The sequence below is a fragment of the Canis aureus genome, chromosome 12 (assembly GCF_053574225.1).
Source record: "Canis aureus isolate CA01 chromosome 12, VMU_Caureus_v.1.0, whole genome shotgun sequence".
In the NCBI taxonomy this organism is placed as follows: Eukaryota; Metazoa; Chordata; class Mammalia; order Carnivora; family Canidae; genus Canis; species Canis aureus.
The window spans coordinates 64,600,810-64,621,479 of record NC_135622.1 but is presented as its reverse complement, the minus strand read 5'-3'; the positions used below and the strand labels follow the sequence as shown (position 1 = coordinate 64,621,479).

The following is a 20,670-nucleotide window of genomic DNA, read 5'->3' as shown; positions in this document are numbered from 1 at the left end:
GCATCACCTCTGCCCCCTCGGTCACCGTGTCATGGGTCCCCACCGGCACTGAGGTCGGCGCGGTGCACCCGGTCTGCGTCACCGGGACTCAGCAACTGCATCGGGCTCCCCACGGGGTCCCTGCCGCCGCCCCCCCTGCCTGTGTCCCTGCCGCTCTCTGTGTCCTCATGAATAAATAAATAAATAAAATCTTTAAAAAAAGAAATACAGCATATATTTTCTCATCGCATATTTTAATTTAATGATACGTGTTAAATATAACACATACGTAATCTTATATACCGCATATATTGTATGTTATGTGATTTCCATACATGCCTTATATTCCCTACTATACGTGCAGAGCCGAGACACTAGCCCGCGTGTGTCTGTGTGTAAAAGGACATGAATTGCCTAGTGGTCAGCGCCTGGGGGTCCCCATAAAGTGTAAGGGAAAACTCCGGAAGCTGCGTGCCCTCCTGTAACATGGAGAGAAGGGCTGCCCCCCCCCCCCCCGGGACAGTCAGCTTGCCCAGGAAAGCTGCAGGTTTACAGGGCGCGGTCTCTGGTGTCTTGAGCTTCGGGGCGGTCCCCACCAAGGCTGGGGGCAGGCCCGTGTCCCCTCTGCCGTCACTGCTGTTGCCAGTGGGCAGGCCGCCCCTCAGGAAGGGTAACCGGGGACGGCCAGCTTCCTTCACATCAGTGGTTTCTCAAGAAGCTCCGGCTGCCGGGGGTCCAGTGACACCTGCGTCCGTCACGAGTCCCATCCGGGGGAACACGCAGCGGCCTCTGCTTCCTCGCCGCCAGGTCACGGCACCTGTCACGGCCGCTGTGGGCACCTGTGACCACCTGTTTCTGAGTCTGTGTTCACATGAGCTACTCTGAAGACCGATCCGTTTGAATTTGCTTATTCCACATGAAAATAGTCGTGTCCCAGGTAGAGTCAGGGTCAACCTAACTCCGGGATTCTTCAATGTAGGGTTAACTGACCCCGATCAGGTGCTGAGCGAGGAGGGGTCGCTGGTTGTGCGCATTTCCTCAGGGGTCCCTGGACCTCGGTGTGTTCGCGCGGCGCCTCTTCTATCCTGGTTTTACTTGGACGTCAAGCAGCGCCCCTGGCACGGCATCCGGGGCGATTATCGATCACGGTTTAGGCGACGCGGTTTGGTGTGGGAGCAGGAAAGTGGGAGCGCCTTTTTACAGGTGAGACCCACGCAGACTTTTTGCTTCCTTGACCCAGTTTTCGTGTGTATGACCTGGACCAGAGGACTTTGATAAAATATCACAGAAGAAACAGAATTCCAACATTGTTCAACCAAAATTCTACTCTTGCAGGTAAGGAAACAGGCTCACAAGGAAAAGTGACCTCTCAGGGAAAGAGTCGTATAGAACACCTTGATCCGAAGCAAGACATTCAGCCTCCCAAACGCCATCGAAGCAGCCTCTAAAAATCTCATAACTGTGAGGATGTGAAATCACATACGTGAAAGCATTTCTTGACTTCTCTACTGCTCCTCGCAGACGAGGCGCTTTGTTATCCCGCTCTTCCCACTCTGGCAGGGGCGGCAGGCGTTGTACTCCTGGGAGCCACTCTTTTTCCGATCTTGCTGTGATAAAGAACATCATTTTTTTGGCTTTCAGCCTGACATAAAGGAAAAGACCAGTCCCAGCAGGCGGCTGTCCTGTCCCTGATGCCTGTCCCCGCGTTGTCAGTGCAGGGACCAACCCCCCGAGCCAGGACCCGAGCCAGGAAGGCAATATCAGCCGCTGGGTGCTGGGGGCAGGAGAAGCGGCCCTGTGAGGTGCACATTCCCAGCGGCCCGGTTTCTCCCTCTGCTACGTGGCTCACATTTCCAATTTTGCCCACTTATGTTAATTCTGCTTTACTGACTCTGGCAGAGTGTCGGTATCGAGCTCGGAAATAGAACAGTAAAGATTGTTAAATGAAGCAAATGTTTTTGTATTTTCTAGGCATGCCTGGGGTGTGGAGATGTTATGATTCCAACTGGATTGTCCGCTGAGATAACGGACGTCGTATTCCAAGTCGCAAATTCCCGGTTGAGGAACCCTGTGACATCTCAGAGTCCTGTGGAGGCCGGGAGCATGGAGGAGGTGACCGCCGCCAGCACCAGGTCACACAAGCTGCCAGAGACCACACACGGCCCCGGACGATCCTGCCTTGAGCTCTGATTCCGAAACACCGGTGTGATGGACACAGTTCCCGGCATTCGTGTTTGCGAGTTTATCTCGCTTACTTCCCCCCGTCTCAGCAGATTCGCCGCCATGGGCCAGGCGTGGGTCTGGTGAGGACGGCCGGGCCTAGTCGCATGCATCTTTCCTGGAAAGTCGTCTAGCAGAACGTGATACGCAGAACAGCCAACGATGGTGCAGAGCAAATGTCCAAAAGGACCCTCACACCGGGTGATTTAACCATATGTTTTGTTTTGAATGCCGGTTGCAGGAATTCCATTATTGATCCTGTTAGTATTGATCATGGTTTACTCCCGACAATCCTATTAAATACAAGGATTTACTAAAAAGTTAATGAACTAACAGAAGCTAGTATCTATTACGTATAAAGATACTCTGCAAATTATTAAGGAAACAACATAATGGAAAGATGCAGAGTACGATGCGGTGATTCTCAGGGGGAGAGTTGAGTCTCGAAGATAATGGTCAGCAAGTGGCGGTGGGTCGCGAGCCTCGGATGCTCATTAACGGCTGGGTCAGAGGAAGAACGGTCCACGGCCGCCAAGGGGGACGGGTGCTGACTGTGAGCTCTGGCTATGCGAGCCCGGGACTTGCATCCGTGATGACCTCTGTGGGCCATTCTGACGTATGGGCAGGACTGGGACTGGCGACCGTCACCTCATGTAGCTGGGCACGGGCAAGTTTGGAAATGTCAATAAAACGGATTACTTTATGAAAAAATACAGTTGGCCAAAACTCATTTAAGTTAAAAAGAAATGTGACTCTCTAGTCAATACGGAAACGTTTAAAATAATGAACATTCCCCGTCGTGGTTCTGGAATCGGAAGGTTAGGCCCACGAGTTCTCTCTGGCAGCTTGTGTGAATTGGCGTTGAGTCTGTCCCAGAGTCTGTTCTGGGCTGGAGAACTACCCAGTTCATCCTAAGAACTGACCAAAGCTTGTCGAGCGCCCTGCACAGAAGGACAGCGCGGGCCCGTCCCACCTGCAGCACCCGCGGGAACCCCGAGCAGCGAGACGTCTCCCATGTCTAAGACGCACTTGCTCAGATGAGGAGGCTTGATATTCGGAGGCTGAGTATCGTGCTTTATTATGTCGTTCAGGCGAGTGGGGAGATGTATTTGATTGAGTCCAAAAAAGAAATAAAAATAAAGTCTTGCACCCATTCCGGATAAAAAGGTATCTAAACCAACCGTAGAAATCATATTAATGGGTAATCCCGTTAATAAATATAAGCAGGACAATAATTCCAACAACCTCAGTTACCTTTAAAACATGATTCTGGGAGTTCTCATCAATCTAATTAAGATGAAAATAGACTTTTTAAAAAAATACAACTCTTTCAAAACTATATGCAATAGACATTCAATAAATACGCGAAGTAAGTGAGCAATTGAATAGATGAAAGCGTGCGTCGTTTTAAATGAGATTGCTCTGCGTCCAGCAGGTGATCCAGCCGCACTTTGTGCCCGGAGCTTGGGAACCCGGGCAGCCGCGGTGGGCCACACAGTGGTGGCCCCTCTTGAGACGGTGGCCCTGCTGGGACCCTCGTCTGCCCCCGCCCCCAGTGAGGCACCCGGAGTCCCTGCAGTTGGAGAACCCCGGGGGCCTGGGGACCAGATCCCGCCAGGCCGCAACCACAGAGCTGCGACCGGGCACAGCAGCTCGTGACCACCCCACTCACCTCCGGGACCGCGAGGGCCCGACCCGGAGGCTGCAGCGGGGACGGGGACGAGGGAACGGGAAGGGGCCTCACCATGGCCACGCTTCAGAGCAGGTCACGTTCCTCCGTTGGGCAGCGTGGCGCCCACAGCACCACCGTGCTTCCCCGAGAGGTGCGTCGCTGCACCGAGGCAGCAGGAGTCAGAATAGATGCTTGAAGGGCTCTTGAAGCCGCAGGGCAATGATGGGGGCGACGTTCAAGTGAACCAACCCTGAGATGGAAAGACGCAAATACACTCTTAAATTACATTAAAATGGGGCAGCCCGGGTGGCTCAGCGGTTTAGCACTGCCTTCAGCCCAGGGCGTGATCCTGGGGTCCCGGGATTGAGTCCCGTCCCACATCGGACTTCCTGTAGGGAGCCTGCTTCTCCCTCTGCCTGTGTCTCTGCCTCTCTCTCTCTCTCTCTCTCTGTTTCTCATGAACAAATAAATTAAAAAGAAACTTTAAAAAATTACATTAAAATGTAATTTACATGCAAATTTTCAAAAAATTCAAATCTCCCAAGGTGACAAAAACCGTGTAATTTCAAAGCTGTTGGAATTTGCATGTTGTGAACAATTTCATGTATCAGAAAATATATATCCTGTGGTCCACATCTTAATTACTGCAAAACAGAGGACGGGGAGAGCGTCTAATACTTCATAGCGTGGCGTTCCCGGCAAGACCTTCAGGGTGATGTGAAACATGAAGTTATATATGAAGGGTGTCTTTTAGTGAAATATTTACCAATTATTTTATGCCTTAAATAAAGTAAAAGATATTAAGACTGTAATAATTATTAATGCTTCAGTTTGTAGCTAACTTGAAAATTCCGTGAACTATGCCACACTGTGTATCTTCATCTATCATGCATGTTCCCTGTGTGTGCTTTTCCTACATATGGTCATATCTCCATCATATTTTGACGCAGCCACAATCCAACCTCTCCATTCCCCTTAGCAATGAACTTCCCTAAAAAGTGCTTACCTCCCACTTATGCTTTTAAAACACTCTTATGAACAATTTACGACTTGCAGAGTTGGCATGAAGTAACACCCAGTTCCTCTCCACCAGTGGCACCGTGTTCGCTTGACAAAAAGCAGATGGTTTTCAACATACCTCTATTAAAAAAAAAATCTCCATTATAGTCAGGAAATAAATAATAATAATAATAATAACCAGAAAAGAAATGAAAGCAGTGAAAAGTTCCTTTCTCTGAATGTCGTATGTTTAACTAAGACACTACAATCATTTTTAATTAAGAAATAATATGGGGCATCTCAGGGAGGAGGTAATACGGGAACTGTTTCGCTCTGAGGTCGCGCTGGCCGCCGCCGGGGTGAGCCGCTGGCCTGCAGGTTCTGCTTTGGAAGGCAGACGCCGCGGACACTCGGTCACGGCTGCCCGTGGTCACAGCGTGTGGCCGTGTAGCCGACAGCTGCCAGTCTTTCCACGGAGATGGAAAAGTACATTTCAGACATTTTCATCTGGAATTTTTTGTGTGAAGCAACAGATACATGTGCCCATAGGAAACCTCTCAGGCCTTAAGATAATTTTGGTCACTGGGACGCCTGGGGGCTCAGCATTTGAGCGTCTGCCGTGGGCTCAGGGCATGACCCCGGGGTCCCGGGATCGAGTCCCGCATCGGACTCCCTGCATGGAGCCTGCTTCTCCCTCTGCCTGTGTCTCTGCCTCTTTCTGTGTGTTTCTCATGGATAAATAAGTAAAATCTTTTTAAAAAGGATAGTTTTGGTCACAATTTATAAGCATCCCGTTCCACAGCAAATCCCAGAAACAGCAATGCCGTCCGTGTCTGCGATTCTTCACGGTCAAGTCAAGATGCTCTCCAGCGTCCCCCGCTTCCATATGCTCCTGCGAGGACACCTTCAACAGAGAACGTTGGAATTTCCTGACACGTCCAGTAAAGCTGCCTGTTTCTCGCCTCCTCCTAAATCGAGACCATGTCTGGGTGACGCTGCCTGAGCCAGTGCTTGGAGGGGCGCCCACCCCGGGGGTCTGCGGGGGCCCTGACCCCGGCATCTTCCCCTGGGCTCTCGCCGCCTGTCCCCTTGCTCAGAGCTGGACTCAGCCTTTCCCTCTGCCCGCCGTCCGCCGTCACGTCCTGTCACAGATGCGCCCCTAAAATGCAGTCACCTCGTAACTCTGGAGACATGGTGGCAGGAGTCCCCGGAGCCCCGGGTGCCGAGATCCATGAAACATTAGTACCAGGCACAGCTTATTAGCACCTGAGTCGTGTCGAATTGCAGGCCGTAGAAAAGCAGTCGCTTATGGTGACTCGTATCATTGTTTTGCTTTTTTTAAGACTTTCTTTTTAAGTAATGTCTACACCATCGTGGGTCTGGAACTCACAGCCTGGAGATCGAGAGCCACATGTTCCACCCGCTGAGCCGGCCAGCTACCCCTTACTATAGTTTTTAAACTCTGGACAGACCGCCCCGTGGCCCTGCACGCTCCAGCTTTGTACCCACCACAGGGATCCGATAGCTCAGGAGAGACGACCGTGAGCCCCACTGTCGGCCCTCGGCGGGCTCAGACCCCCGTAGCACCGGGACTGATCACGCCGCCTCTGGGAGTCTCATACCTTGGTTCAGTGCTCCTCGTGCGATGCTCCCGTGCTAACGTGGTTGTAGGGGGTTCGTTCCGTCATGTGTGCCCGCACAGTCAGCGGCGGGCAGAGTGCTTGCACCCCTGAACTTGCAGTCTCCTAGGACTACAGACCGTCAATGATCAAACACAACATGTCCAGGTCCCACTATACAAAATAATATTTATACTGATAATTAAAACCATATTTATCATCAGCCCATTCAGGATGCTGCCACTAAATGCAGGTACGTAGTCTACTTGCAAGGAATGTAATTCCTACGGTATCTCAATTTTCAAATAAGATGCAGTAACATCGCCTCCCATGGGAAGAAGTAGCAGCTCCCAGACTCAGAGGTGGCAAAAAAAAAAAAAAAAAAAAAGGTTTTTTTTGTTTTGTTTTCTTTTTTTTAAAGATGCCATATAATTGGAATAGCACTACATCGAAACTAAGATGTGGAGAAATGCTAGCTAGAGAATGAACACAAATCATATCAGTACAAATCAGTAAAACCTGACAAAAGAGGAAGATATGCGTTGCTTAGGAGAAAAGTGCAGGAGGGGAACCACCTGGGTGTGGAAGCTGGCGAGGGGACTCAGGGCAAGGCACAGGGTATTTGCCTAAAGGGTTTTTACATCTTTTGTTTTCCCATCTAGGGAGTGGAGAAAGCCCTTTATTGTGGAAGAAGACGTAACCCATGAAGATGGGAATCACGCAGTTTAATGTCGAGTGGACGTCGCTTGGATATCCAGTCTCCTTCCATGAAGAATTTATGCCAAAAAACCTGTTGAACCAGGAGGTCCAGGATCACGAACACCGATTTGCAAATCCCCTGATATTTTCTCCAAGTAGGCAGCCTACATTTTAAGGGGCTAACATTTTCTCACTTCTTCATTTTATAAGGATAGAATATGTGTGTGTGTGTGTGTGTGTGTGTGTGTGTGAGAGAGAGAGAGAGAGAGAGAGAGAGAGAGAGAGACGGGGGTGGGGAGGAGGGGAGAGAACAGAAATTCCCTTTGTTTAAGAGGAAAAAGCTTGAAACAAATAGTTTTATTAGGAACAGAATTCGAAATTATGATAATTTGATATCTTGAAATCATGAGGAATCCAATTAAGATAACTTCGTTTCTTTAAGAAAGAACACTACCTAACTGGAAATCAGATATTATGACTTTCTGCAATGATCTAATGCGATGTAGTTTTCCATTCTCCTGTAATGGTCACTGACATTTCCAGTGTTTCTCTCTTACAAATAATGTGGCCATAAAGATGGTTGTAGGTCTCCTTGGGACACGGTGATGGATCCCCAGGGTGCAGAGGCAGGAGGAGAATCACTACACGTACAAATCTCCCCCTGAACTCAGTTTTTAAGGGGCCACTGCAGGCAGATGAGCCACTGGCACGTCGCACATCCAGGCTTGGGGTCTCATGTGACCTCAGATGTGGTATTTTGGGACCTGCATGTTGTTAACCACCTGATGAGTGTCTGATGGCATCTCACTGGACTTTCATTTGTACCACCCGGATTACTGGCATGGTTTCCTGTATTTTTCAATATACTTATGATGATCATTGAGGATTTCTCTTCTGTGAACAGACTTCTTGTGTGTTTTGCCCATTATATTGGGTTTGCAGCATTTTTGTATAATTTTATCAACATTACCCATTCTGTAGAAGCTAATTCTTTTTTTTTTTCTTTTTTTCAGAAGTGTGTTACAGACGTTTATTCAGTCCCCACAACAAGCCTCTGAGGCAGGGGTCATTAGGGGATGATTACCCTTTATAAAGGTTCTGTAACAAGTAGCCTATTGGAGCAGAGCAGAGAAATAGTAACAGGAATCCCATATTTCAAAAAAAAAAAAAAAAAAAAAAGGAATCCCATATTTCAAACATATTTCAAACCAGGTGGGAATTCTGAATCTGTCTTGCCTTTGTTTTGATTAAGTTCTCTGAGCCTTATCTTCATTGAAGATCTCTACTATAATTCTATCAAGATCTCTACTATAATTCTTCTATCAAGAATAAATACTGTATCAAAATAAAATCTCTTGCTTTGCCAAAAGGCAAAATGAGTCCCAGCAAGTACCACTTATAAATAGGGATCCCAGGGGAGGAAGGATATCAAGGGCCAGGGGATGCAGGTGGGGAGACACTGGGGCTGACGCAGCCCCGGGCTCTGCTGGCATTCTGGGGCTTTTTGGGTCTGAATGTGATAAAAGGTAGCTCAGGAGATGGAGAGCTGGTATTCTTTGAAGGCTTGGCCAAGCCCAAGAAGGCTAAGCGTTGGGCAGGAGGAGTAGAAAAGTAGGCCTTCTGCTCTTCCGAGTAGTGCTCCTGTGGTGTCACGGCTTCCCGGTATGTCCAATCACGTCAATGGAAAGTAAAGCCTTCAAGCAGGGTGATTCAATCAGCTCTTAGGTACACAGTCCAGGGGCTTCGTGGGTGGCAGATCTGGCACCTCTATTCCCGGCAGCAGCACCACTCCTCTGGTGGCACACCAGCCCCCATATCTGGGGTGTATGCACACTCCTGGGTCCCCCAGGGGTCAGCATCCACATCCTCTCATTGGTAGTAGTAAGCAGCTCCTGCCACATGGGCTGCAGTCTGGGCCAGAATCTTGGGGCGCCGATTAGGGTGTACCCTGTAGTCAGTGATGACTTCTATTTCAACTCCGGGAGGTTCTCTCTAGCGTGGCCCAGGTGGTAGGCCACGCACTGGTCCACGGGTCAGTCAGTTGTCGGAGGTGGCAGCTCTGAAGGAAGGGTGTGAAGGCTCGGTCAAACGTGGCAGGTGTGCCCAGTACCAGAAAGGCCAGGGTAGGTCCTGGCAGGGGTAGGTGGAAGGCTGGAGGCAAGAGTGCATTATACCATGCCACCCGAAAGGGGTAAACCTCGAAGCCAAAAGGGCACAACGTGTCCTCGATCTTCTGCTTCAGTTCTGCGACTTGTGGCTCCATAGCACACGCTTGCTAATTCTTTTTAGACCACATGAGCTCCTTACAACTTTCTAATATATATGTATATATACACATTTTTTGGAAAAGTCATCATGCCATTTTTTTTCCAAAATTGCCTGTTTACATAAATTTTGAAATAACATTTTCAAGATCCATCCAACAAGAACCTGTTGAGATTTTCACTAGAACTACAGAGAATTTAGAGTCATCAGGGAGTGGGTGACATCTTTCTGATAATGAGTGTGCCTGTCCATGAATATGGCATGTAGGTTCATTGATTATTCTTTAATTTTGTTTAATAAAAAGTGATAGTTTTCCTCATTATATTCTCTTGGTTTTGCTAAATAAGCAATTATCTTCAAATCAAAATAGGGCCTTTTTTTTTTTTTGTTTAGTCTTTATGGCTTTTTGTTATCTTTTAGTTTACAGAATGGATTATCACTCAAAGTGTGATGTTGAGTAGAAGTGCTACTAGTGGCCATCTCTGGCTGTCTTCAAACCAAGTATGATGCTTACTCCATTTTCTGGTAAATAGCCTTCACGACTTTTATAAAATGTTTAGTTCTTTTGGTTTCCTAAGAGTTATTTTTTTAAAAAATCATAAATGGGTGTTTAATTTGCTCAAATGCTGTTTTTTTTCTATATCTAGTAGGAAGCCCATGTGGTTTTTCTGATTAGCTTGAGAGCAGTTTCTCATCACATTAATATATTTGTAATATTAAAACCATCTAGTCCTTTCTGGGATCATCCTAAATTTGTCTTGATACGTTGTTTTTGCTTTGTTGTGTACGAAGTGTCTATGGTTTGCTACAGATGACTTGAGCAACAAAATTAACAATCTTAACTCAACAGATATAAAAATCCACACCCAACTTGAGTATATTTTCCTCAAGCACATGAGGAACATTTAAGAACTGACCACGTACCAGCTGTAAACAAGCTGAGGTCATTACAATAATTCAGTGTAAGAAATAGAACTTTCCTGACCATGGCACCGTTGTTAGAAATAAAAAGTTGAATGTCATTTTAACATACAATGGCATACATTTATAAAGTAAATTAAATACATATATCACTCACAGATGAAAGAAATACCAAAGAAAGTTAGGAAATATGTGCAGATGATTAACAAAAATACTACGTATTAAACTTTTGGAGACAGGGAAACCAGTGTACAGAGGACAATTTATGGCCACTGGTGCTCACAGCACAGATACTTTTTTTAAAGGCTGAAAAATAATGGTTTAAGAATATAACTAAATGCGTATGCCGTTAAACTAATTAAAGAACTGGTTTAAAACCTCCTTACAAAAATACTAACAGGCTCAAAGGTTTTATATGAATCACATCAATGCATCGAAGTAGGGATAATCCTAAACTTTTACAAACCATTTAGAGAATAAATATGAGGGAATATTTTTTAAATGCCTTAAAAAAATTTTTTTTGGGGATCCCTGGGTGGCGCAGTGGTTTAGCGCCTGCCTTTGGCCCAGGGCGTGATCCTGGAGACCCGGGATCGAATCCCACGTCGGGCTTCCGGTGCATGGAGCCTGCTTCTCCCTCTGCCTGTGTCTCTGCCTCTCTCTCTCTCTCTCTGTGACTATCATGAATAAATAAATAAATTAATTAATTAAAAAAAATTTTTTTTTGATTAGTCTCTTATAGGTGAATTTGACTATCTGTATCCTTTTTGTTTTTTTTGGGGGGGGTTGTTTTATTTTGTTTTTTGTATATTTTTTATCTCTATCTTTTTTGTATTCAGCTGAACAACCATTTGAATCTGACCTTGCACGTTTCACCTGTGTGCACGTATTTTGATGAGAGATGTATTTGCACGGACAACCACCTTGTCTCATGGTTATATGACCCAGGTATTGATAGTTTTCTATTTCCTACTCTCCTAACTGCTTTTGAATTGATTGATTCATTTCATATTTTTCGCTCTTTGTAATTACAAAGCTATTTATTGATTTCCTATTCTCTTTTTAGTGACCATTTTTGAAATGTTGACATGTATCCAAACATTATCCAAAGGTAATAAGTCCCAAAGTGCTGTTTTGATGGGAAATTGGTAGGTCCATTTTAGTAAGTCATACTTGTCTAAGAAATATTAATTTATTGCAACACTTTAATAGTATTATTTTATTATATTTTGTTTAATCTGCAGTTTATATAATTAGATGTCCTTTTTATTCTTGATATTGGCAACTCTGAATTGGCCTCTGTAGGCTCTGTAGAGACTTGTCAATATTAATAGTATTTTTATAGATCTATTCTTTGGCTTTAGGCTTTCCATTGCATGAGGTTTCTATTTCACTAATTACCCCTCTTATCTGGTTGATATTTTTCTAACTTCTTGAGAGGATGACTTAATGTTCAGCCTTCCTCCTTTTCTTTTTTTTCCCTCCTTTTCTAATATATCCTGTGACTCTGCAGCTGACCCCCATGTGCTCCTACGTGGCTCCCACGTTTGGCAGGTGGTGCTACGAGCGCTGTGCGCCGGCGGCTCCGGGTCTGGCGCTGCCCCACAGTCTGTTCTGGATGCAGTGACCCTTGGCAACAGAGGCTGCCTTGTGAGGTCCCTGCTCCCCGTGGGCCCCCTCCAATGCACCCCAATCCACTTTCTGGGGGCCCCGGACCACCCTTCGCCCTCCTCTCCAACTTCATCGAAAGCTGCGCAGCCTGGTGACTACGGTTCTGCACCGGGTCGCCTGCGGGGCACACCTTCCTCTTTGCCCTCCCACTCTGGGCTTCCTCATCGTCCCTGCTCCCACCCTGTCTCGGGAGCCTCTGCATCGAGGCCAGGCTGTTTTCCACGCTGTTGTCAGCATCGGAAGTGTCCGGCTTCGTTGTCTGTTTCTTCCTTTAGGTCCTTCATTGAGCAGGTCTGCTCAGGGGGCAGGAAACCTATTTTCTCACCCATCTCTCTATCAAGTGCTTGCTGCTTGAGAGGTGTCCAGCCGGTGTTTGCTGACTGACTAAACGCATGAATGCAAAGGTGAGCACAGTGTGGGTGCAGACAAGGTCCCTGAGCCATTTGTGAGGGGCGGGAGCTGAGGGTCCTCGGCCCACATCCTGGTGCAGCCCCCACGCCCTTCACAGCTCACGTTTCCCACCTGCCAATGTGACCTTTAAAAGGGTGTTTGCCAATCACACCAGACAGAGAAGAACACCACCCGGGGCCGTCACCAGGACTGGAGGTGTGCTCACTGGGCTCCCGGGTCTTCAGGGATTTGGGGGGCCTGTCTCTGAGCCTCAGGAGCTTCCAGACTCGTGTGCCCCCAGGAAGCCACACGCAGTGTTGTGGGGACGTCAGATGTGGGAAAGGCCTGCGGGGCCTGGGGCCTCGGGTGGGACGTAAGGCTGCGTCTCCAGGGACCACTTGGCTGGGTACACGGAGCCGTATCTACGCAGTCACTCATGTGTGTATTTCTGTATTTCTTCATTATCTGCTTTAAAGGCCAAAAAGTATGAACGTGAAGGTTTCCTGGCCGAGAGGTCCCACCAGCCTCCCTTACCACCAGGTCCTCGCGTGGCTGACCATGGCTGACCGTGTCAGTGGGTAAAACTCCTCGGGGAGAGAGGAGGGAGCGAGCTGAGGGCGGGCGACGGGAGGACGGAGGACAGGACGGGAGGGAGTCCGGGCAGGGAGCGGAGCCCAGGCCTTGGCCCGTCGGCCGTCCTTCCGTCCGCTCCCTCCGTGCTGACCCTGGGGCCAGCTGTAGGACATTCAGTGTTCCTGCTTGCATTGTCTCCCGCATCATAGTTCACACTGACAGCCTCAAAATATCTTAATTCTGTTCACTTATTTTGATTCTTTTCTGCTGAGAGTGGTTCAGCTCAAGATCGTATTTACCCCCACTTCCCAGTTTGGAGCCTTTCCGTTTGTTTCCAGCAGCATCTTTAGAACCTACTGGATTAGATGCCAAGCTCTTGCCTCTGTCTCGCTCAGGCTTGCGGGAAGGAAGAGCGAGGCGAGGGCTCCGTCCCGGCTTAATTAACGGTGACGACAGCCTGTGGCCGAGGGCCCGTGTTCGGGCTGCGAGCCGCGCTCCTCCTCGTGTTTTCACTTTCCGCCACCTCCCGGGAAGGTCCTACCCTGGTGGAATACAGGAGGTGGGACGATAAATAAGGTTTCATTACAACGAGAGCGAAGCACACATTATACGCCCCATTCTTTATAACAATTGCCGGGGACTGAGATTGCCTGTTTAAATGTAAAGTACAGCAAAACGCTAAAATTCAGGTGATTATGTCTGTTTCGCTAAGACTTTAAATCCGCTGTCTTTTAAAACATCACTTTGCATTCATATATTATTTTCCAATGACTACAATTCCTTTTATACTACGACTTTATTTTATGAACAAAAGGAGCTTTAAGATCCCATTCTTAGATGGTGTGTTTCTCTTACTATTTAAAGCGAGAATTCCAGCTGTAGGGGAGTAGCTTGAGGAGCTTGGAGAGCACACCTGGTCCCAGCACCTGTGTGGCCTGGGTCACTCCTCCGCGCCGTCTGTCCAGCACGGTGTGCACGGTGTCGTACGCGCACGTGGATCCAGCAGCAGAACCGAAGAAACATCGCACTTTCTTTAGCAGCCGGCACCACTTTTCAAACCTTCCAACCTCGTGGGTCATGTTTCAGTCACCGTCACAGCCAGGATCTCACTGGTTCACAGACTGTCTTCCCAGGACGGAGAGTCTGAGGGACCCAGAAGCAGGTCAAAGGCAAGGTCATCCCAGCGCTGGCGTTCCCGGGGAGCGCTGCGAGACGGAGCTGCCCCTGGACCACGGGGCTTGGGGTGTCACCCACCCCAGGGAATGGCCATTCCCGCTGAGTGAGGACAGGAGACACTGGGGGACTTGGGGAAGCGAGGGCGGCAACACAGCAGAGAGGCTGGAGCCCCAACACGGATGCGGGTCAGTGGCTCCAGTGACCCGGGAGGCCCAGCCGGGTCTGAACCTGTGCTTTCCCAGGCTCCCGGGTGACGCAGGTGCAGCCGCTGGGACCCCAAGGATGAGGCCTCCAGACCCAGGTCCCCACCCTCACGCTGGCCGATGGCAGCCGTGGCCCCTCGGGAACCACGGCCACTCACGTGTCACGGGGTCACAGGGTCACAGTCACGGGGGTCACAGAGCCAGCGGGGTCACGGAGCCAGCGGAGTCATGGGGTCACGGAGTCACAGGGGTCATGGAGCCAGCAGGGTCACAGAGTCACGGGGGTCACAGTCATGAGGTCACAGAGCCAGCGGGGTCACAGAGTCATGGAAGGGCGTGGCCAGGGCCTAGGATGGGGTGGGGAGAGGGTTCCCCCAACAAACAGACGCTCAGGTCAGGCCTAGTATCCAGAGGACACTCAGGGAGGAGTCCGGCATGGCTCCGGCGTGCACCACCAGGACACGGCACGAGGTTTGCCCCGTGCGACCAGACCGTGGCAGGACAGCCCCCGGCTCCCCGCCTTCCACGGAGGGGTCACGGCCAGGCCCTGCCAGGCTACCTGCTTCCCCGGGGCCCTGCCCAGGCTGGAGCCCCACTGCTCGGGCCCCTCTTCCCCGAGGGTGGTGGGTGCTCGTGCCCCCCCGACCCCCCAGCTGGAGCATCCCGCCCACCCTGGGCCCCCCCAGCTCAGGGCGCAGACGCAGTCCAGGGAGGCCTCGGAGGTCACCAGACGGGGACGATATGCTGGACGAACCACATCCCCAATATCAAATACAGGAATTTTAGGGGAACCTTGGACTCCTAGAGAAGAGGTACGTTTGAGATGAGTAGAAGGAAAGGCTGTTCTACACGGCGGACGGCAAGTCTGCAGAAGGCGCCCGTAGGAGCCATTCGAAATGGGACCTGCTCTCCCGAGGGGCCTGTGCTCCCCCGGGCCAGACTCTGGCCTGGAACAGCTGCTGAGACCAGGGCTGGTGTAGACGGCAAGCGGGCTCGTCAGGCCCCGGGAGCCCCGCTGACTGCCGCCCGGACGCATCCCCAGGGCCTCAGACTCCTGTGAGGAATTTGTTAAAAGGAGAAGCTCTGGTGCCACCTGCTGCTTTCAGCCTGCAGCTGGCTCCTCGCGGGCCCCTACAGGGACAGCCTGGAAGCCAGGCTCCACCCAGAGACCAGAGGGAGGAAGCTCAGGCCCCCACGAGACGGCCCCCCTGGAGCCCAGGGGACGAGCACAGAGGTATCGCAGCGCCAAATGGCGAATCCAGCCCCGACTCCAACAGGGACAGATGCTACTCAAAGTGTTCTGGCGGCAGGTGGGGGGGGCGGACCTGCGGGGGGTGACCTGGGGGTAGGGGGCCGAGATGGGAGGAGAGGAGCTGACCTGGGGGGTGCTGAGCTGGGGGGAGGGGGCCGAGCTGGGGGCAGGGGGCCGAGCTGCAGGGGGGCTGACCTGGGTGGGGCGGAGTTGGGGGCGGAGCTGGGGGCAGGGAGGCCGAGCTGGGGGGGTGAACTGGGGGGAGGGGCTGACCTGCGGGGAAGGGGGCCGAGGTCAGAGGGGTGGGGGGGTGCCGAGCTAGGGGGGTGGGGACCCGACCATGAGGAGTAAAGGGTGTAAATGGGAGGAAGCAGGTGTGGACGGTGGACAAGCCCGACGGGCGGGCAGGAACCCGGCTCTGAGGAAATGCCTGCCTGCAGCCAGGCGTCCTGAGTGGGGCGGCCCGGTGGATCCCCAGAGGGACCCCTGAGCTGCTGTAAACATCATGTCTTGTTACAGGTGGAACCGGCCCCATCGTTCCCCGGGACTCACCCTTAATTCATCACAAAAGGAGCGACTTCAGGATGGGGTATCAGTGCTCCCCGCAGAGCTCCCGGGGCCTCCTCGCATCACCCCACATCTGCCTGGCCCGGAGGGTGGGGCGTCCTGAAGAAGGTTCCAGAAGCAAGGCCAGCTACCCCCCTGCCCCGCGGCTGCACTGTCTGAGCCCGCCTGAACCGCCGAGGTCACTGCTGCAGGAGCCCGTGTCCTGGACTCAACGGGCCACCCTGCCCCTCACCGCCCCCCCCAGGGTTGGCCGGGAACCAGGAGCTGCTTCCCCAGGCACAGGGGGAGCCTCTGCAGGAGGCTGAGTGCCCCCCTGCCCCCATCCCCCGGGCGCACAAAGCCACGTGGCATTTTCACGTTATGCCTTTATTTCTGCAGCCGGCGGGGGTGGGGGGGCACCCCGGGGACCCAGACCCAGCTCAGAGCAACCAACAGCGGGGCGGCTGCCTCAAACCCGCGAGCAGACGCAGACTCCCACGCGGGAAAGTCATCTGTTTTACCCAAATAGACAGACCCACGTCCACCGAACCCGACCTGCGAACCACTGAGAGGACGAGCACCTGGTTCAGGTGTCGGATCCGGGCAGTGAGGTCAGAGGTCACCACGCGGTTGCAATCACATCTGAAGACACGTGTCGTGGGGACCCCTTGGCAGAGGCCGGCCCGGGCCTGGGGTCACCCCGCGATCGGAGGTTGTGGCCCAGATGCACCCGGGGCCCAGCGGGGCTCACGTGAAGCCGTGGTGGCGTCTGCTCCGGGGAGAGCCCCCGCTGCCAGGTGGGGGACCCCGCCCCACCACCACACGCCAGCCCCTCGCCACCCCTCGGCTCGGCCTCTGCTGACGGGCAGGAAACCCCGAGGTGAGGGCGGTATGCGTAGGGCGGTGTGCGCAGGGCCAGAGGTTGACCCGGGCCCGGCCGGCTGCTGGGGTTGCACACGAGCCAACCGCAGGCCAGTCAGGACCCTCCGACTGCTGGGCGCCGCACCGTCCAGGACCTGGCTGTGGGCGTTGTCTGGGGGTGCCCCTGGCCCCCGCCCCCCACAGACCCCCTCGGTGGCCTGCGGCCCTCACTCCAGTCCTGGGTGGCCAGCTGACTTCCCAGGGTTGTTAGCCCAGCCGCACACTAGTGGGGGTCACTGCGAGCCCCAGGATGTCACCACGAGCCCCAGGGTGACCCCCGCCCGGTAAACCTGCCCCCCCCCCAGGTGCCACTTCCCCTGCGGTGTGGGAAGAGCTCCGTGCGGAACCCACCATTGCGTGGCCGTGTCACCGGGCCTGAGCCCCGGAAGCTGCCCTTTTGCCTTTTTCTGGATTAAAGTGAGTCCACACCCGCGGCCCCCGTCAGCTGGTGCTGGACACCGGGAAGCAGGGCGAGCTCCCGGGGTGGTCACTGGGGGCGGGGGTGGACGGCGCTGTGCCCCCGGGGCAGGGCCGCCCTGTCAGGTACCAGCTCCTCCTGTCGCCTCCCCTCATCCGCCCGGAGGGGCTTTATTTTCTTGGGACTGTTGGACGAACGTGCGTCTCAACCTGTCACCTCCCAACCTGCTCTTGGAGCAGGAGGAGGGGATGCGCATGGATACCCCGCACGAGGCGTGACTGGTTCAGCGGGTTGAGCAGGTTTCAGGTTGGGCTCCTCTCCCCGCTCCTCTCCCCGCCCAACATCTTTCCCGTAAATTCCTCATAAACTGGTTCTTTCCTCCCCGGAAATGCCGCCTCCTCCCTGCGTCCAGCAGACCGGCCGCTGGGGGCGGAGGGAAGGGGGGGACTGGCCCCAGGTCGCAACCCACATCGCGATCGAGAGCAACGGGCTGCGGAGGGAAGGCGGCCGGGATGCGCCTGCCCAGGGTGCGAGGGAGGGCAACACTCCGAGGCGCGGTGCGTCCCAATGGGACGTGCATTTTATCCATAAACCTCAAAGACATGAAGACAGTTATGCTCACGGGTCAGGTTCGAGCTGCAGCCTCTTAAGTGCAGGAGACACAACTTTTGTCCCGGGCGATCTCCCGGGCCTCACGGGTCGTGTGAAAGCAGTTGAGTCTGAGAACGGTGAGGCCGCCCGGGTTGCCCACCAGACACCAAGTAAAATGCAAAGCATAACGAGACTCAAGCCCATGGGGTGTCCCCTCGCCCCGTGCGCTGACAGATGGGACTCGGTAGCCAGAATCCGGGTTTTCTTTGCAAATACAGATTTGGTGAAAAGGACCTCGAGCAAAGGCGATGGGGGCCGAGCGGGGGGCCGGGGCACGCCAGCAAGGAGGTGGCTGCGGAAGCTCTTACCCGAAATCCCAATCCACCCGCGTCCCCGGGGATGCCCCCGGAAACCACAGGCGGTCGGGATCCTGCTGTCAAGCAGCTGCGGGTCCGCGCGGTGCACACTTCCTGGCAGCCCCTCGCCCGCATCGGTGAGGTAATATTTTCAAAATGACTCTGAAATGCATCTTTAATGAAGTAAGTACAGCGCACCTGCAGGCGAGCGAAGCTACTTGTCCCCTCAGGTGGGCTCGCGAGCTCTCAGAAGCCGCAGGCCCTTAGGGCAACCGAGGCCGGTCGCTGCGTTTCCCGAAACTCGGGCCTTGCGCCAAGCACGTCTGTCTTGATGGAAGGGGCGCTCCTTGCCGCCGCGCCTGCCGCTCCAGTCTCCCGCCCGGTGGACAGTTCAGGCCAAACCTCCTCATTGCTTCTTTTTTTTTTTTTTCCCTGTAGAATCATACCGAGCATGTGCGGAAGGTCGCCTGAATTCCCTGGTCAGTGCCCCGGGTGCCCCGCGTGCCCTGCGTGCCCCGGGGACGATGTGGAAGCCACGGCAAGCCTCCGACCTCAAAATAACTGGCGGTATTCTGGGCAGCGCTTTATCTTGCGTGAGACCTGGTTCCTACGCTTCGTGGAAATTATTATCTGGGTAGATGGATGATAAGGCGGCGTTTAGAGACGCCCGAAACCACGACACGTGTGGTTTTCAGCAAGGTCCGTAGGCCAGACTTCAAGTAGAACGGGGGTGCCCTACGATTCTCTCTGGTTTTTCCAGAATGCTGTGGGAGGAATTGGCCAGGGCTTTTTCCAACAGAAACTCAGGGTTGGGGTTCCCTGGGCGGCTTAGTGGTTGAACACCTGCCTTCGGCCCAGGACGTGACCCCGGGGTCCTGGGATCGAGTCCCTCGTCGGGCTCCCTGCATGGAGCCTGCTTCTCCCTCCGCCTGTGTCTCTGCCTCTCTCTCTGGGTCTCTCATGAATAAATAAAATCTTAAAAAAAAAAAAAAAAAAGATGTAAAGCTCTGGGACGACAGGAAGTTTGGGAGAGAGGTGTTGGCTCAGACCGGCTTTGCCCTGACGGCCGCCTGGTGGGGGTGAGGACGCGTCCAGGGAGGGCCTGGAGCCCGGTGCCCTGGCACGACCCCAGCCCCTGTGCGGATCACACGTGGCGCCAGGGCAGGGCCTGAAGACCGAGCGGGGTCAGGCAGCTGCGCACGGATCCCGGGGACCATGATCCCGCACGTCGCACAGGACGAGGGAGCCTGGAGGCCTCCCACCAAGTGCAGGGGCCCCGGGTCGCGGCCCGGCTGACCTCCTGGGGCTCCCGCGCCGTGCGGAGCAGCTGTGCAGAGGGCACCATCCCCGCCACAAGCTCCGGGAAATCTGCGTCATCGGGTGGCCCGTCCGTGGGGCCGGCGCTGAGCACGTTCCCTGCACCGAGTCCCTTGTGCCCCAAGCGTCCACTGTCGGGGTCACGTAGCCCCAAGTCCTAGGAAGCTGCAGTATTTACAGTACTCCGTTTATCGGGGAGAGGCAACAAAATCAATACCGGTTGTACCCGGAAAGCCAGGAAGTGATTTTTCTGGAATGGATCCTAAAATGTTTGCGAGTCGGGGGGTGGGTGTAGGGGGCTGCCGCTATCTGGTGAGCCCCACACCAGGACGCTGCCGCTGGAAAGGAGCCTGACACACCGAGCCCCCGGTCCGCTTCCCTCTCCGGGGCCCCGGCCCTGACACGGCCCCCAGCAGCCCTGGGAACCAGGCGGGAGGGGACTTCCCAGGGTCCCCATCACCCCACCCCCTGCCGGGCTCCCCCGCTGAGACCCCTCTCCCCGCCCCTCCCTGGGCCCTCCAGCCCACTCTCCACCACCAACCCGCTGTCTGGCGTCTACCAAAAGCTGGAGACTTGAACAAACGGCTTTCCCGATTCAAGGAGGCCTCGAGTGTGCGCCAGGCGCTGACCCAGCGCAGACCCACTGTGGGCACCGAGCCGACCCCCGCCCCCGTCTCCAGGGGACGCCTGGGCCCCGTGGAGGGATGCCCCGCAGCACCAGGACAGGGCGGGCAGTGAGGAGATGCTGCTCGGGGCACCACCGAGTCTCCTGGGGACACGGCCACAGCCCGGTGGCCCCTGCCTGGGTGCGGCCGTCCCCCCGCAGGGTGGGGTCCCCTCCGGTAGGGAAGGGGCTCCGCGGGCTTCATGAAGGCTCCCGGT

General features: G+C 53.4%; 2 long non-coding RNA genes and 1 pseudogene across 9 annotated transcripts; 1 reads left to right on the top strand and 2 right to left on the bottom strand.

Moving 5' to 3' along the window:
- Positions 1-518: 518 nt before the first annotated feature.
- Positions 519-14,539, bottom strand: LOC144281351 (uncharacterized). 4 transcript variants are annotated; one of them, XR_013349936.1, is made up of 8 exons: positions 13,864-14,539; positions 13,366-13,550; positions 6,493-6,615; positions 5,648-5,774; positions 4,878-5,011; positions 3,944-4,121; positions 3,173-3,272; positions 519-2,856 (listed from the first exon to the last, which is right to left on the bottom strand). It is a non-coding gene; the product is annotated as an uncharacterized LOC144281351 (long non-coding RNA). The 4 variants fall into 4 exon arrangements; XR_013349938.1 differs by having other exon boundaries at positions 13,922-14,539; XR_013349937.1 differs by lacking the exon at positions 13,366-13,550 and having other exon boundaries at positions 13,864-14,151; positions 14,263-14,539.
- LOC144324742 (cyanocobalamin reductase / alkylcobalamin dealkylase pseudogene) lies at positions 8,486-9,455 on the bottom strand (annotated as a pseudogene).
- On the top strand, positions 14,518-19,452 carry LOC144281350 (uncharacterized). Of its 5 annotated transcripts, none has more exons than XR_013349934.1 (5): positions 14,518-14,858; positions 15,165-15,443; positions 15,525-15,697; positions 16,159-18,613; positions 18,910-19,452. It is a non-coding gene; the product is annotated as an uncharacterized LOC144281350 (long non-coding RNA). The 5 variants fall into 5 exon arrangements; XR_013349932.1 differs by having other exon boundaries at positions 15,165-15,697; positions 16,159-18,252; positions 18,394-18,613; XR_013349933.1 differs by having other exon boundaries at positions 14,519-14,858; positions 15,165-15,621.
- The last annotated feature ends 1,218 nt before the right edge of the window (positions 19,453-20,670 follow it).